The sequence below is a fragment of the Temnothorax americanus genome, unplaced genomic scaffold, assembly GCF_048541705.1.
Source record: "Temnothorax americanus isolate GAGA-0224 unplaced genomic scaffold, ASM4854170v1 Scaffold38, whole genome shotgun sequence".
Lineage (NCBI taxonomy): Eukaryota > Metazoa > Arthropoda > Insecta > Hymenoptera > Formicidae > Temnothorax > Temnothorax americanus.
Genome location: NW_027509526.1, coordinates 99,228 through 114,995, shown reverse-complemented (window position 1 = coordinate 114,995; position 15,768 = coordinate 99,228). Strand labels below are relative to the sequence as shown.

Below are 15,768 nucleotides of genomic sequence, written 5' to 3'. Positions count from 1 at the left end.
TTAATTGCATTTGCTTGTAATTGCAAGATGCGGCGTGGTTCCGTAGGAAATCTATTCTTAGGATTCCATCGTATTCTATGGCCATGTCCTCTCTTACCACATAAAGTGCGTGTTTAATTTTTAATTTATTTGTTTCAATGGTCGCATACACTTTTCCGAGTGTGTGTATTTTGTGTGCCGTGATTCCGGTGAGAGCTATGCGATCTTCATAGACTGGGGCGTCATCTTTTAACGCGTTTAGTTTTATTAATGAAATTGTTGAACCAGAGTCATATAGCATATTCGATGCTCCGGGTTTTACCTCTCGTATGGGTAATCTTGTTAATAACAGTTCTGGCTTCGTACGGCCGTATGGCATACTTTTTATATGTGTAACCCGATATTCTGAGGCAGGTCGTGGTTGTTTTCCTCTCGCCTCCTCTTGCTCGTCTTCGCTGCTTGCAGAGTCAGCGTTCTTCCTTCGGTTCGGCACTTTCAATTGTTGTCTTTTTTCGTTTTCTCTAGTTTTATTGGTGTTGGGAGTGTGGCTTCGCCCTTTTAATGTCCAACACTCATCTCAGTTATGCCCCGATTTTTTGCAATAATTGCAATATTTCTGCAGTGCATTTACTTGTGCAGGTTTGCTAGGTTTAGGTAATGCGTTTCCTTGGCTTCGTCATTCCCGTCCATAATGACCAGTTTTTCCACATTTAAAACATTGTACGCTCTGATTTTGGGGCTGTCTCGCATATCCTGGCTTATTTTTGTATGGCGAGGCGCCCGTTTTTGTCGCGGTCGGCCCTATGAGCTTTTCTTCCGCGCTCGCTCCCGTTATGGCTTCTTGTAACGTTGCATATCGTTGCGAACGTACTAGTATTTTTAATTCGTCGCGCAATCCTATTTGAAAGTTAATTAAACATACTGGAGTGATCTTCTCCTTCGATCATAGAGTCATATATCTTCATGGCTAATAGATCGACTCGTTGCTTAAAAGCATGCGCACTTTCGTGTGGTTTTTGTTTGAGCGTATTAAATTCAATCTGCAAATGAGTGGTGCTCTGTTTGGCTTGATAGCAATCTTCTAATTGCTGCTTTAATTGAGCGAATGTTTGTATATCCCGCGTTTCAAAATCCTGCATTGCCTTTCCTTTTAGTTTTGTATATAAAATCGCTTGTACTAGTGATTCTTTATCTGTAGGCCGTATATTATGTACCGCATATGTGCACGCGTTTATAAACTCTTGTAATTTTTTTCGCGATGTCCCATCGAACTCAGGGATCATGCTACGGGCTTCTTTTAATGTTATGACGTTCGGTATGGAGCTACGCCGATTTCTTATATCGCATTCCGTCCGTCCGTAATTTTCGCTCGAAATTCTACCGTTTCCGATTCCCTTTTGGTCGTCGTTTCGTGCACTATTTTCTAGTGTTAGTAACCGCTCCCGTAATTTGCGCGTTTCGTCACGCATTTCTATACGTGATTCCTCTTGCATTTTTTGCATTTCCCGTAATAATTCGTATATTGCTTTTACGTCGTGCGTTTCCGAAGATAGAGGTGCGTACTGTGTGTTCGTTGGTGACTGTGCCATTTCAATTTCCTTAATTTGCGCTGGTGGCTGATTTATGTGAGTGCATTCTTCTAATATAAGGTTTTCCGTTCGCGTGTCTTCGCCGTTTTCCTGATAATATTTGTTAGGGTCGAATATGTCGCTTTCGTACGAGGTTAACGAAAATTCTCGTCGCAAGGATACTCGGCTAGGAGTTCGGCTAATGTATGGTCTGCTTTTACGCGGTTTTTTGTCCGTCCGGTCAATGGGGTCGTTTGAGAATAAACTCTCGTCAAGATTACCAAACGGAAACTCGCGCTCGGTAATAACGTGCTCCGGTAATTCGGCTTCGCTGTCCGAGTGTCGCGTTTCTAATGCTACACGAACGTTATCTAAAGTCGCTTGTGTTGTCGCGCGCGGACTATTTACCCGTGGTGAAAATTCGTTGATTAACTACGACGAATTGGCTATCGGCGTTCGGGGAGGACTATTTTCTCCCGACATTCACGCGTAGTACAATTTTAAATTTTCTCGACTTACATTAGAAGTACGGCTCGCATGGTCGCTCGCAGGCTCCGTTGTTTGTGGCTGGCCCTGGCGTGACGTAAGATGCTGGTTGTCGAACGCGGTTGCTGCTTCTGCGTTGTTCGCTGCTTCTGCGTTGTCCGCTGCTTGGCGTCGTCCGCTGCTTTGGCGTTGTCCGCTGCTTGGCGTCGTCCGCTGTTTTGGCGTTGTCCGCTGGTCCTCTGGATGTTTGCACTTGGCCTTGGGTGTTGGCCTTTTATTTTATTTCCGCCCTTTGGTGTCTTTGACGATGCCTTGATCGATCCCTTTTGGCTCAGTACCGTTGTTGATACCTTGGTCGCTGTGTACCTTGGTTATTTCCGCCGGTCGATCTGATTCTTGGTCAATCCACAGATGTTCCACCGTACTTATTTCCTTCCTTGTTAGTCGTACTCAGCGTTAACTGGTAGACCTTATTTGCGTACCTTAGGCAGGCTCACTGTTATCTTTCCTAGTTGCCCTGGTGCTTTGGTCAATCCCACCGCTGCCACCAAATTATGTTGTGCCGCGTCGCCGATTGATGACGGCTTACGGCAAAACGTTTATTATTTTCGGGATCTTTTGACCTTACGAGTTGGAACTCGGTAGGCACAGGCGGGCAGACTAGGAAGAGCTCGGATTCGCGGTGGAACAAGGTGTAGGCGTTGTTAAATGAACTTCACTTCTTTTTACTTTATACTGGAGCTTTATTTCAGCGCCCCTTTTACACTCACTAACTTACACTTGTATTTGCCTTTCACATTTACTATAACTCGCACGCGCTTCGTTATAATGTAAACTTTCGCGACACGACTTACGAGAACGGCACGGGCAGAGTCTCCGGTGTACTACTCTCCGTCGCGGCTTCTTCGACGGTCCCTTATATTGTTTTGAGTTATGCCCTGTCGGCGCTTTTCCGCCGGGTTCGACGGTCCCCCGAATGAGGTCGGTCAGCGACCGAGCGCATTCGAAATCTCGCTGTACTCCCGCGGTTCCGCAATTGTCGAAATGTGTAGTCGCACATTCCTATGCATCTCGCAATACTGACGCGGAAGTTTGATGAACTTCCGCGGTTCCACGAATGTCGAAATGCGTCGTCGCACATTCTTATGCATATCGCAATAGTTTGATTGACGCGGAAGCTTGATGAACTTCCGCGTCCGCGTCGGCGTAAATTGAGGAGTCTTTCGAAAGACAATTTCCTCGAAGTCTTTCGAAAGGCTATTCTATAGTTTTATTATAAATAATTTAATAATTACCCGTTGTAATTTTAGACTACAACAGTTAAAAAAAACATTCTGAATAATCCATAAAATAATTCTTCGCCAGTGATAAAATAATAAAACACAAAAATTTGTCGGCCTAACTGGCAATAATTTTAATATTAATACAACAACGTTTCGACCTCTACTTTGGGTCCTTATCAAGTTATAAGTTATTTAGCAATGATTGAATTGCGCGTCAGGTTTTGAATCTTATTATCATCGTTAAACTATGTGGTCAGGAAGTATAACATAGCGAACATTAGATTCAAAACCTGACGCGCAATTCAATCATTGCTAATTAACTTATAACTTGATAAGGACCCAAAGTAGAGGTCGAAACGTTGTTGTATTAATATTAAAATTATTGCCAGTTAGGCTAATTAATTTTTGTGTTTTATTCTAAATAATATATTTATTTATCGTTCAACCTGCAGGTGGTCGTGGGACTTTCCTTGGAAATGGTTCACGGAAGCCATGAATAGATGTATCCACTCATGCTCATCCACTTATTAACACGCAGAAGAGTGTGCTATATACGTTTGCGCAAGGAGACAGTTTTTCGTTTCTTTATATTATCTGCAAGAATATATATGATGGTTACTACAGTCTGCATCTTTGTAAAGCAAATCATATCTGATTTATAATTATAAATATATTAGAATATTTATTGCAAAATAAAATTTTCTATTATTCCAGTTTTTTTGGCAAAATTCTACAACGTATAGAAATATATAACAAATCGTTTAGCTCATATTATATCTTAACTAGATAGACTTATCAAACGTCGCGAAATATGTAAGAGAAATAATTTAAGACTTGAAAGTTATTGGATTTACTCTATTTTTTAATTTAAATATTTTAATTTACTAGATTTATTTATTTATTTATTTATTTATTTATTTAAATTAAAATATCGTAAAAAGTATACGTTATTTAAGATGTCTTGTTCCTACCTGTTATCAGATGTTACGCTGTAAGATGTCTTTTGCTGTGTATACACACCCTGTATGTGCTCTTTTGACAGCTGTCTTAACCTCTCACTACAGCTCACTGCTGGTCACGGCCCGTCACGGCAGCTCCCTAGACGCAGTGGCTCGCAGTCTCTAAATATTCGTGCGTTCCAAAACCCATCCAAAAAAAAGTGTTGCAACCTTTCCGTGAACGACTGTACAACACAAACATCTTTAAGTTTCAATCCGTGCACAACTCCGCTTTTCGCCATGCTTTTTAAGTCTCGTTAGTTTAAATGTCCCAACTTGTAATGCCACTCGTCGATCTCACTCTTCGTATTATTCACGGACATCACTACATTATCTCCTTTTCTCGCCGCATCGTTTTCATTTACCGCGTCTTTGCTCCTTCGCACGTAATACAAATTTCCGATTCTATCTGCTCGAAAAATTATTTCTTTGTGCTCACCGGTCACAGTCGCGTCTTTTTCACGAAAATGTATTTCATATCCGCGATCCGTTATTTTTGACACCGATAACAAGTTTGTACGTAAATCCGACACGTAATATACTTTTTCAAAGTTTACATTTGTCTCCCGTTTACCATTACTCACGGCCATTCGCACGTTTCCCGCGCCCGTTACACTCGTTGACTCCACTGTTCGCCAAATTCAATGTCTTATACACATTTTTAATTTTCTCGAACTTTGTCTTTTCAGTACACATGTGTGCAGTACATCCACTGTCCAAGCACCATTCTACACCATTTACGCTCTCGCAATTAAATAGCACCGTCTCAACTGTGTTCAACATCGCCGTGTCCCCGCGCGCGCGTTTCAAACTCACTGATTCATTGTCTTCCACCTGTCGTGCACTGTTCCGTAATTTTCTGTCGCAATCGAGGATTAATACCGCACCGGTAACACCATCCTTTAGTCGCCCTCCGAACGAAGGGATTTCGCGCCGCTCCCTGCGTCAACCCTGACCGCAAAGTTTCTCCCGACGAGTATCGATCCGTCATGCCGTGATCGCATGATCCCGGAAAAGCCAGTGATTGGTCGATACGCGTCGTGCGCCCGAAAGCTCCCGAAACGGGCCCGCGAAAGGCCGCGAGAGCTCCGGTCTCCGATAGTCGTTACAAGTACTCCGGTTCACGAGGTGGTATACCGCCGTGCATCCGATAACGTTTCTTCCGTTTCACGCGGTCTTACACATACCGTCGTGCACATGGGTTTACTGCTCAGTCAAAGCACCGCTTATTATCGCGCCGTACGTGCGTGCTGCAGTTCACCCTCGCCTCCGCGAGCGGTGAACATTCGCGTATAAGTCGCCCTGCGTGCCTCGCCATTGTACGCTCGATCATCGTGATTGATTCGACAATTTGTGAACATTCTCGCGTCTTGTGTTACGAACAAGTACGACTGCTGTATAACGCCTCACGTGCGTTCATCGAGTGCAAGCTACATTGCGCTTTTTAATTGCCATCGTCTCCGCGCCCAGCGAACAGCTTCGCGTCACGTGATCCGCGCACCGAGCCCACACCGAATCACGTGCGCGCAGAGTGTCGCGCTCATTCAAAGTGCGTTCACCATAATTTGTACTGAACTGACTATTAAAGATATTGTGCAATTCTCCAAAATCAAGTGTCTTATTTCAACCGCACGTCGGATCCCTGTCGGGGTCGACCCGGCATCTTACGCCAATTGGCGAACTGGAGTTACGCCCGGAAATCATAATTCGCCAACATGCACTCACTTGTAAATTCGCAGAATACTTTGCCAGACATCTTTTGGCAATATGAACGGTTTCACCACAACGGAAACATTTAAGTTTTCTTTGTCTTGCACCAGCTTGGCTTTCGGTTTTATTGTTCCTCGAATCTTCACGACTGTCATGTGGCACACGCGTGTTCTGACGAAACTTTGACCTTCTCGCGTACATAACATTCTGCTCTGTATTGTCGCTCGCTTTTTGCGATTTGTATTCTTGAAGTATTTTCACTCGCAATATCTCGGGATCTGGCAATTTATCTCCTGTCTCAATAGCGCAACGAAAATTTCCAAACAATTCTGGCAGACTGTATAACAATAAGATTGTATTGTTAACACTTCTTCGTTGACTACCAAACCGATCTTTTTTAATCTTGCCACTGCCTCGAAAAATTCCGTTAGATGGGTTCGCACATTATCCCTCTCTTTCAATCGTGACAAAATGATTTTCTTCAAGAGTATCGCTTTTCGCGCCGGTCTTTTCGACTGGAATGTCGATTCGATTTTTAGCCATACTTCTCTAGACGTTTCTAGACCACGGATCACGTTCAATTCCGACGTACTCATCGACAACACAATATCGGCTTTTGCTTTCGCATCTTTATTTGTCCATTCCATCGCATCTGTCCCAGACGACGGCTACACTTCGGCTTCACTAGGCCCATACGTTGTTTTTCACCAGTATAGCCTCCATCTGCATTTTTCACGTATCATTTTGGCAGTTAACGGTTCGATTTTCATAATCGCCGACATTTTAACACCACTTTTACTGTTTTTTATTGTCTTAATCTTTAACTCGCGATTTCTCTATTTTTGCGTACTGGTTTTTACACTAACGGTTTTCCCGTATACGCGACGCGCGGTACACGGCAACCACGTTTTTGCCGAGTACTTCACTCGCGACTTTAAATCGAACACTCGCGTTTCACGTACTCTGGGCCCATAACTTGTTGGTGAGTAACAGATCAGAGTTTGTTTTATATAACGCAAGTTTATTTGGATTACTATTGCAATTAAAATGATTACAATGATTACACGTGGTCAACCGTGCGACGCCAAAAAGAGAACTGAACTGAATCTACAAATATGAAAATAGAATAGATAGGCGTCGGTAATATCGCGACTCGTTAGTTCGAGTGGAGTAACTTCGTATTTCCAACAAATATTATAATTTTGTTAAGAAGAATTAAGACGCTATGACTTGGGTTAGAATAAAAAGAGCCTTGAATAAGAACACAAAGATACCACTTGGGTTTTATTTTTTAAAAGTAGTTGCACAACAACTATTTTTCAAAGCAATATACATTTTTTTTTTGCAATTGGCGCAATTTAATTTAAAGATTTTACTTTTTTTTTTAAATACATGTTACTTGTGTTAAGTTAAGAAACATTATTTTGTGAAGGAGAAATAAAACTACCACTTAGATTAGATTTTTGAATTTACAAAATATTGCGTGTACTTAGCGCCTTTTTTCACCTTTTTTGAAAAAGATAATTTTGTACACGGAGAAAATTGTTACGGTTGTTACAACAATGTTCTCTATGATTAAAAGAGAAATGTATGTAAAATCAAGTTAAATTGATATTACATTAAATGTAGCTGTTAAGATATGCCCATTTATACAGTTGTCATAACCGTAGTTTTTACGATACGTAACATTCAGTTATAATACCTTCGTATATGGTTACCTCAACCAAAGGATTATTGCTATCCCTCTTATGTGGTTTGCAGTATAAATATTATGGTTGAGAGATCCATAAGATATAGTTGCACGGTACAGCACTGAATCACTACATGATTGAGAGTTTAGTTCCATTGCGCGCGCAAAAGAATTTCTGCATAGAATAAAGTGGATTTGATAAGGATGTTTTAACTTTAAGGCCTATCTATATAGAGGTTAGATTGACATGTAGACTGTGCGTGTGTCTTGCGACTCGCGTTCTGCGTCTTATGTAGATAGGCCTTTATAAATATACTTTTTTCATAAATATATTTACGAACACAAAATTTCGTAATGAGCCGACACTGGTTTCTGACATTCACCCGACATTATAAGAAATATTATATCATATATCCAATTCAAAATTTTATTACGTTTTTTAAACTGAATTTGTTTTTTAAGATGATTTTTGAAAAATTATATATTTGTGCTGGTTGACATATGTAGACTATATATAACACTTATATTAAATTAAGAAGTAGTCTACCACGTAAGGCAGTTAGCTCAAAATCCAGAGGTCCCGAGTTCAAATCCCACCAAGGTAAGTGTGTTTTTATGTGTTTTTAAATACGAGAAAATATTTATAATCATAGACTGCATCTTAAGAAACAAATTTAGTTAAAAAATAGTAATAAAATTTCGAAATAAATAATTTTTTTTGTCGGGTGAATATTTGTTCATTATGGTTGTAACATCCATATATTATGGTTGCAACATTTATATAGTAGCTACCTTCACTAAGGTTAAGGCAACCATATGGAAACCATATGGAAACCATAGGTCACTTCCAGAGTACTATGGTTTCCATAACCTTTTTGTATAGATAGGCAAAAACCAACAGTATTATTCTGCTGTAGCAACCGTAACTTTTTCTCCGCGTACTGATATCACCCATTTTGTAGTGTTAAACAGGGATTGGCAAAAAGCAGAGGTATGGGGGTGGAGTGAAAAAATGGAGTTGGAAAAAGTCATGTTGGATTATGTAAGATGGGTATTTAGACTAGATTTTTGCACACCGAGGTATATAATACTAACACGAAGAAAAAGTTACGGTTGCTACAACAGAATAATACTGCTAATTTTCGCCCATTCATACAAAAGGGTTATGGAAACCATTCTGGAAGTGACCTATGGTTTCCATATGGTTTCCATATAGTTGCCCTAACCTTAGTGAGGGTAGCTACTATATGGATATTGCAACCATAATATATGGATGTTACAACCATAATGAACAAATATTCACCCGACAAAAAAATTATTTATTTCGGAATTTTATTACTATTTTTTAACTAAATTTGTTTCTTAAGATGCATTCTATGATTATAAATATTTTCTCGTATTTAAAAACACATATAAAAACACACTTACCTTGGTGGGATTCGAACTCGGGACCTCTAGATCGTGAGCCAACTGCCTTACGTGGTAGACTACTTCTTAATTTAATGTAAGTGTTATATATAGTCTACATATGTCAACCAGCGCAAATATATAATTTTTCAAAAATCATCTTAAGAAACAAATTTAGTTTAAAAAGAGTAATAAAATTTTGAATTGGATATGTGATATAATATTTCTTATAATGTCGGGTGAATGTCAGAAACCAGTGTCGGCTCATTACGAAATTTTGTGTTTGTAAATATATTTATGAAAAAAGTATGTTTATAAAGGCTTATCTACATAAGACGCAGAACGCGAATCGCAAGACACACGCACAGTCTACATGTCAATCTAACCTCTATACACAAAGAGGTTAGATTGACATGTAGACTGTGTGTGTGCTTGCGACTCGCGTTCTGCGTTTTATGTAGATAGGCTTTAAAGTTAAAACATCTTTATCAAATCCACTTTATTCTATGCAGATATTCTTTTGCACAATGGAACTAAACTCTCAATCATGCAGTGATTCAGTGCTGTACCGTGCAGCTATATCTTATGGATCTCTCAACCATAATATTTGTGCTGCAGACCACATAAGAGAGATAGCAATAATCCTTTGGTTGAGGCAATCATATACGAGAATATTATAACCGAATGTTACGTATCGTAAGAACTACGGTTATGACAACTGTATAAATGGGCATATCTTAACAGCTACATTTAATGTAATATCAATTTAACTTGAATTTACATACAATTCTCTTTTAATCATAGAGAACATTGTTGTAACAACCGTAACAATTTTCTTCGTGAAGGAAACTAGGATTAGAGAAATTAAAATTTGTTGGGGTATAAGAGCCATGAGGTACGAGAAAAGAGGCAGAGAGAAAAAAAACGGAAGTTTTGTAAAGGCATGTTGGGATGAAAAGGACATAATGGATAAAAAAAAAAAGATTTATATAATTTTGAACGAGAAAGATTTTATAATAACAATGGTTGGAGCTCTGAAGTAATAAAAGAATTAAATAATGAAAGTAAAAATACTGAAGGCTTAGTAAGAATAAGGGAACAGGACATTCAAGGAAAAATAATAAACAGTAAAATAGCAGAGGCAAGGTATAATATAAAGGTACAAAAAGATAGAGACAAAAAACAAAACATCTAGTTATTTATTAAAAGCAAACTTGGATAAAGTAAAAACAGGAGATGAGATTAGAGCGATGTTAAAATTAAGGTGCGGTAATTTAAAGGACAAATAAATATTGGCTGGACGAAGAAGATACGAAGTGTAGATTCTGCAAGACAGATAGGGACAACTTAGAACATTATATAAGCGAGTGCAATATCACAAGTGAGAATCTAGGTAGGCATAACAAAGAGATGTTAGTGAACATCTTTTTCACTATACGCGTGTAAGAAGCAAGCGATGACAAATTTAGAATGGAAAAAGGAAAGGTGTTAAATAGATTATGAAAAAGAAGAGAAGAATGCTATAAAAAAGATAGGATAAAGAAAAAAAAGAGGAAGAGATAATTTAGAAAGGAGCGTGAGTAGGGACAGTAATGGAAACAACTTAGCGATTGTAAATAACAATGTATAGCAGCGGGTATGTAAAGAAAAAAGATGGATGATGTGTGGATGGATGTGTGTTTTAAGTAAGAATTGTAAACCAAGTCCTTTTTTGGCGTATAGCTGAAATTTGGCAATTATACCATCCAATAGAGCAAAGTTTCAGGTTTAAGAATCTGTTTTTTGAATTGCGATACGATGATTTTAAAGGAAGTTATGAGCAATCAAATTCAAAATGCTCATTTCTTATTCAATCCACGATAAATCAGTAACAAAAAATCGTAGAAACATTTTTTAAAAACGATTTTGCAAGAAAAACTTTAAGCTTTTACGTTAGAAAGTCGAAAATTTTCGCAGATTTTTTTTTGTGCACGTGACAGGCCCACAAAGTAAAAGGAAAATTTTCTATTTTGTCCAGCTCGTAGTTTTCTATATGTAAAAATCACCAAATTTACAGAAACTAAAAAATAATAGTAACCTTTCAAAAATAGAGATTTCAAGCTTTAAAATCCTTTTTTTTTTAATTTAAATTTTGTTCATTTTTAACAAAATTACAGTTGCTTGAATTTTGCCTATTTTTAAAGATAAATTTAGTGTTCTTTTAATACCTGACACATTGAAGATAATGAAAGTGCTTTCAGCATGCTCGGATTTTAGATTTCGAGTATGAAACAAAATCGATATGTAAGTATCTTTTCAGATACAATAAAATATGAAAAGTTTAAGAACGTGGTGGATTGCACCAACATTGGTTAGCGCTTAATCGTAAAATTTTCTTTTCCTATGTTAAAAACTAAAGCTACGATTTATTTAAAAATTATTGGTCCAATAACTAGGTAAAACATCAATTTAAGCATACATGTGTAGCTTAGAGAGGATATAAATCCGGGTCAGAATTACAAATGAATGTACCAGCATTTAAGTATACAAAGTAAATAATATTTATTTACAGTTACAATATATGACATTCGCGTTTGTGCTCCATAGAGCGTTATCAAAGTCAGTAAAAACCTCCAGTTTTGAACTTCCACTTGCGCTTTCACTAATTGCACTAATGTTTCACATTCTAATCTGAACAATAAAATTTATTAGCTTCTTACACGCATTAAAGTCTACAATATTTCACATTACTAAAAAATCACGAGGGGATATGCACGTAATAGCAACCAAATGAGAACAGGATAATAAATAGCATTTCACTATCTTTTCTATACACTGCAACAATTCCTGATGCTTTGCTGTTTATACTCATGTTGTACATTCTCTTGTAGCTGTAATGCAATAATCACAGATGTGACATTAAAAACAGAAGGTTTGAAGCGCTAATATATCGTGCCGATAGAGTTCGTTCCCTTGGTCATTTCCTTTAATCTTTTCAAATCAGATTTTAACGATTCGTAGACCTTTGGTCATTTCCTTTAATCTTTTCAAGTCAGACTTCAACGATTCGTAGACAGTCTTTAAGGAATTCTGTAAATAATATCAACATAAATGAAGCTTGAGATGAGCGATGACTAAAGCAACTTCTTCCTTGTTATTTAACAATACATACATCTTTTCTGAAGAAACCTTTGTTTTTAGTGTTGAGAGAACCTAAATCTGCATATAAACATTCTGCCACGGCTATCTGCGGTAAGTGCATCAGGAGTATTCCCCATGGACCTATTTGTATCTGCTTGCACGACTCCTTTTCTCTCTCTTGAATTAAAGATACATTTTCTCTCAGATACAACTATACAATTGCAAATATTTATATCACATACATATAACAGAAATTTAGCCACTCACAACTGTCTTCTTGGCCTTGTCGAAACATAATTGTACGACCTTGGTGAAGAAGGTGTTAAGAAACTCGTCTTTGTGATCCATCCTCTATTTTTATTTGCAGCAAACGCGAATAAACAACGGTCAAGCCATGCGGATTTTTTTTTCCACTGATTCGTCCAGGTTATATAGCACATAAGTTTCTTTTGTCTAAACAAGTGTCATATAGTGTCATACTGAACGAGGTTATGTTGTAACGTTGTGTATGTGTTACGTATATGAGTCGATTCAAAAAGATTCTATGGCATCGGTATAACACATCTGATTTGTGCGAAGAATCATCGCGAACTGAAGATATTGGTCCTATTCCTTATTATAGCCTTTGCTTCAAACAAGCGAAAAATAATATTTTTATTGTTAATAAGCATTTTTCCGTCCTTCAAACAAACAATCAAATGTCTCTCACCAAGTACAAATGTTACCGTCAAGGCATAACCACACTGCACTGTGCGTAAGCACGATAGCGTTGGCCTAAAAATTATCACGTTTATTGTTACACGTCTCTAATATGTATCCATTACTTATTAAAAACACATATTTCATAAGGTACTCTACCTATTCCATAATTTGACAGAATCTCCGCTATTTAACGCAAACGCTTTACTTCGGGATCCTTCTCTTCCGTGTACAAAGAATGCAACTTGATCAAATTTTTATTGACTCCAACACGCATCTATAGGTTAACTGACTGTGACAGCGCGCTGAACGCACTGTCTGCACATTCTGCACTGCGCGCAGTACACACACGTATACATATGTATACATATCGGAACTGGCGATACTAACACCGCCATTGTCAAAAAAGTGAAAGGGACGCGACTCCAGCACCCATCAAATGACAGGAGAGACGTCGACGTATCTCTTAACGACGTATCTTAATATAAAATTTTCACATTTGGACTTTGCGTTGCAATATCTCAGCTCGTAGAGCACGTAGCGGAAAAATAAAAACACTTTTATTTGTAAATTGTCCCAATAAAAGGCCTCTGCACAATATTAAATTTTCCAAACAAAATATATATTTAAAAACAATTAAAAATTTATGATGAAAAGCGCAGATCATTATTAGCTCTAGCAAAATAAAACAATGCAGAGTTTAAGAGCCCGGGCACATAGAAAAACGTGAGCAGCAATCAACAGTCTTATATTGTATGTTATTCCGTTACACCCCATTAATATTACCAGAATATTACTAGTTATACTAACATTGATACAAGCGTGTTACGTAACAATTACACAATTTGTGTTACATAACTGTAACGCAAAAAAAATGTATAACAATTATATTACCTGCATATAACGAATGTTAAATTGCATGTTACTTCCATGTTATGTAGCCATTATATATCACAAGAATAACATTGTGATATTACATGTAACTTCTGTGTTATATTACCGTTATAAAATGTGTTCACTGGGAAGCTATCGATCAAGCCTACTTAGAACTTGATCCGTTCACTCGTTATATGAGATCTCAACATTTCGAGTACTCCCAACTCGTCGCGTCGCGTAAAAGAGTGACGGTCGGTTTCGCTCCGCGTGTACTTGGCGCAAGACACTACCGTGTCTCTTGATATGCGTGGAGACAGTAGGTTCCGCCCCCTTGCGGTCACATGGGTTCGTGGCGTGCTTTACGAGCTCGTTTAAGTAGAGGTGGTATTAAACAAGATAAGTTAATCGATCATCTGTGTAAATTTTTATGGCGATATACATTTAAAAAAATTGGAGGAGACCCATTTTATGTATTACTAGATGACATAAAATTTGTGTTTTTAGGAAATTAATAGAGAATATATGATATTTCATTATGTACATATGTATATAAACGAGCTTGTAAAGCACGCCACGAACCCATGTGATAATTCGTTTCGCGTGGAAAGTGTATGCGTGAAAGTAGTAGGTTTCGCCCCTCTGCGGGGGACTCTACTATTGTTAAACTAGACACATAATGTGCCTTTAAAGTGCGTGGGCTTTTCGTACTATTTCGACATATATATTTGTCATTTATGCCTTTTAATACTCAAAATAACTGCTACATTTCTCAAATTTTTTTTGTTAATAACTTTTGAATAAACAACGAGCGCGGGCTGAAACCTTTTGAAGGCCACTCAGGAGGGTGACCTTGACAACATACTAAAATATCAAAAGTTATCCAAGGTGACCCCCTCCATATACACAATTACCGTAAAAATACACATTAATAGACATTTTTTCCAAAATATCAATACATACCTACAAAATTGCAGCGATTAATAGTACAGTGATAATACAATGTCAAGAATGAAAAGTAAAGTAACATTTTATATATTGTGAGCCTGTACAATTAATCTTCTGGCGTCTTAAATTAGAAATATAATACATATTTGATTTGCCGCTTATGCGTCAAACGCATGATTTGATTTACATTATTTACATTTGATTTTTATACCTTATCTATGATTCAAATGTTATGTTTAGCACACGATAAAAACTTCCATAATTACATAAAGTATTCTCCAAATGTATTTGCTATCGTTTATTACCCTCTGTTACGAGAAGATGCGAACAAAACGTGTTGCGTGAAGAATTGAGCACTTAGGCGGATACGTATAGCGTGTGTGCAGAGGCGTTTGTAATTATTTCTTGAAAATGGTTTTTTGTAACATAACTTTCTCATATATGATTAAATTCATAAAAAAATAAATTTTTATTTGGTAATAAAATTTTAAATTTTTGAAAAAAAAAATGTTAAGTGGTGGGGGTATTTTTTTAAATAAAAAAAATAAAAATTTTTTTATTATTGTTTTAAAGTACTTTTCAAGCCATTTAATTTCTATTTTGGAAAATTTTTCTATCCTTTATATAATAGTTTCTAATCCTTATACAATTTTACTGTCATAGTTTTTTAAAATCACAGTTATATAATATAAATTTTTATTTTTCCTACAGTACTAGAAGTAACATTTTGTGGTACTTCGTGAAAACTAGCTTTTGTGGAAAAAAACAAGAGTTTATACATTACGTAAATTTTTATTTGTCTTTATTCACACAGACATCTTACAAAAAACAAAGGAAAGTAGGTACCAAATACGATATATGCTTGTCATAGAGTAAAATAAAATGTTTATTTAAATGTTATAATATAATATAATATAATTAATTCAATAAGCATAAAACAAAACCTTATTATTCTTTAAGCATAATTACTAATTATATTTTAAACATATATCTGTATAATTTTTATT

At 37.1% G+C, this 15,768-nt stretch overlaps 1 protein-coding gene and 1 long non-coding RNA gene across 10 annotated transcripts in view; one reads left to right on the top strand and one right to left on the bottom strand.

Annotated features, from left to right (window-relative positions):
- LOC143902061 (B9 domain-containing protein 2-like) overlaps positions 1-15,768 on the top strand; it is a 150,681-nt gene that overhangs the window by 71,487 nt on the left and 63,426 nt on the right. The window contains exon 5 of one of the 9 annotated variants that reach the window (XM_077414757.1): positions 12,302-12,352. The exons of the other annotated variants lie outside the window; for them this stretch is intronic. The gene's annotated coding sequence lies outside the window, so the exon portion shown is untranslated. The remainder of the gene's footprint in view (positions 1-12,301; positions 12,353-15,768) is intronic. 9 annotated transcript variants of the gene reach the window in all.
- Positions 9,950-15,384, bottom strand: LOC143902063 (uncharacterized). The gene is made up of 3 exons (XR_013258252.1): positions 12,509-15,384; positions 12,273-12,418; positions 9,950-12,190 (listed from the first exon to the last, which is right to left on the bottom strand). It is a non-coding gene; the product is annotated as an uncharacterized LOC143902063 (long non-coding RNA).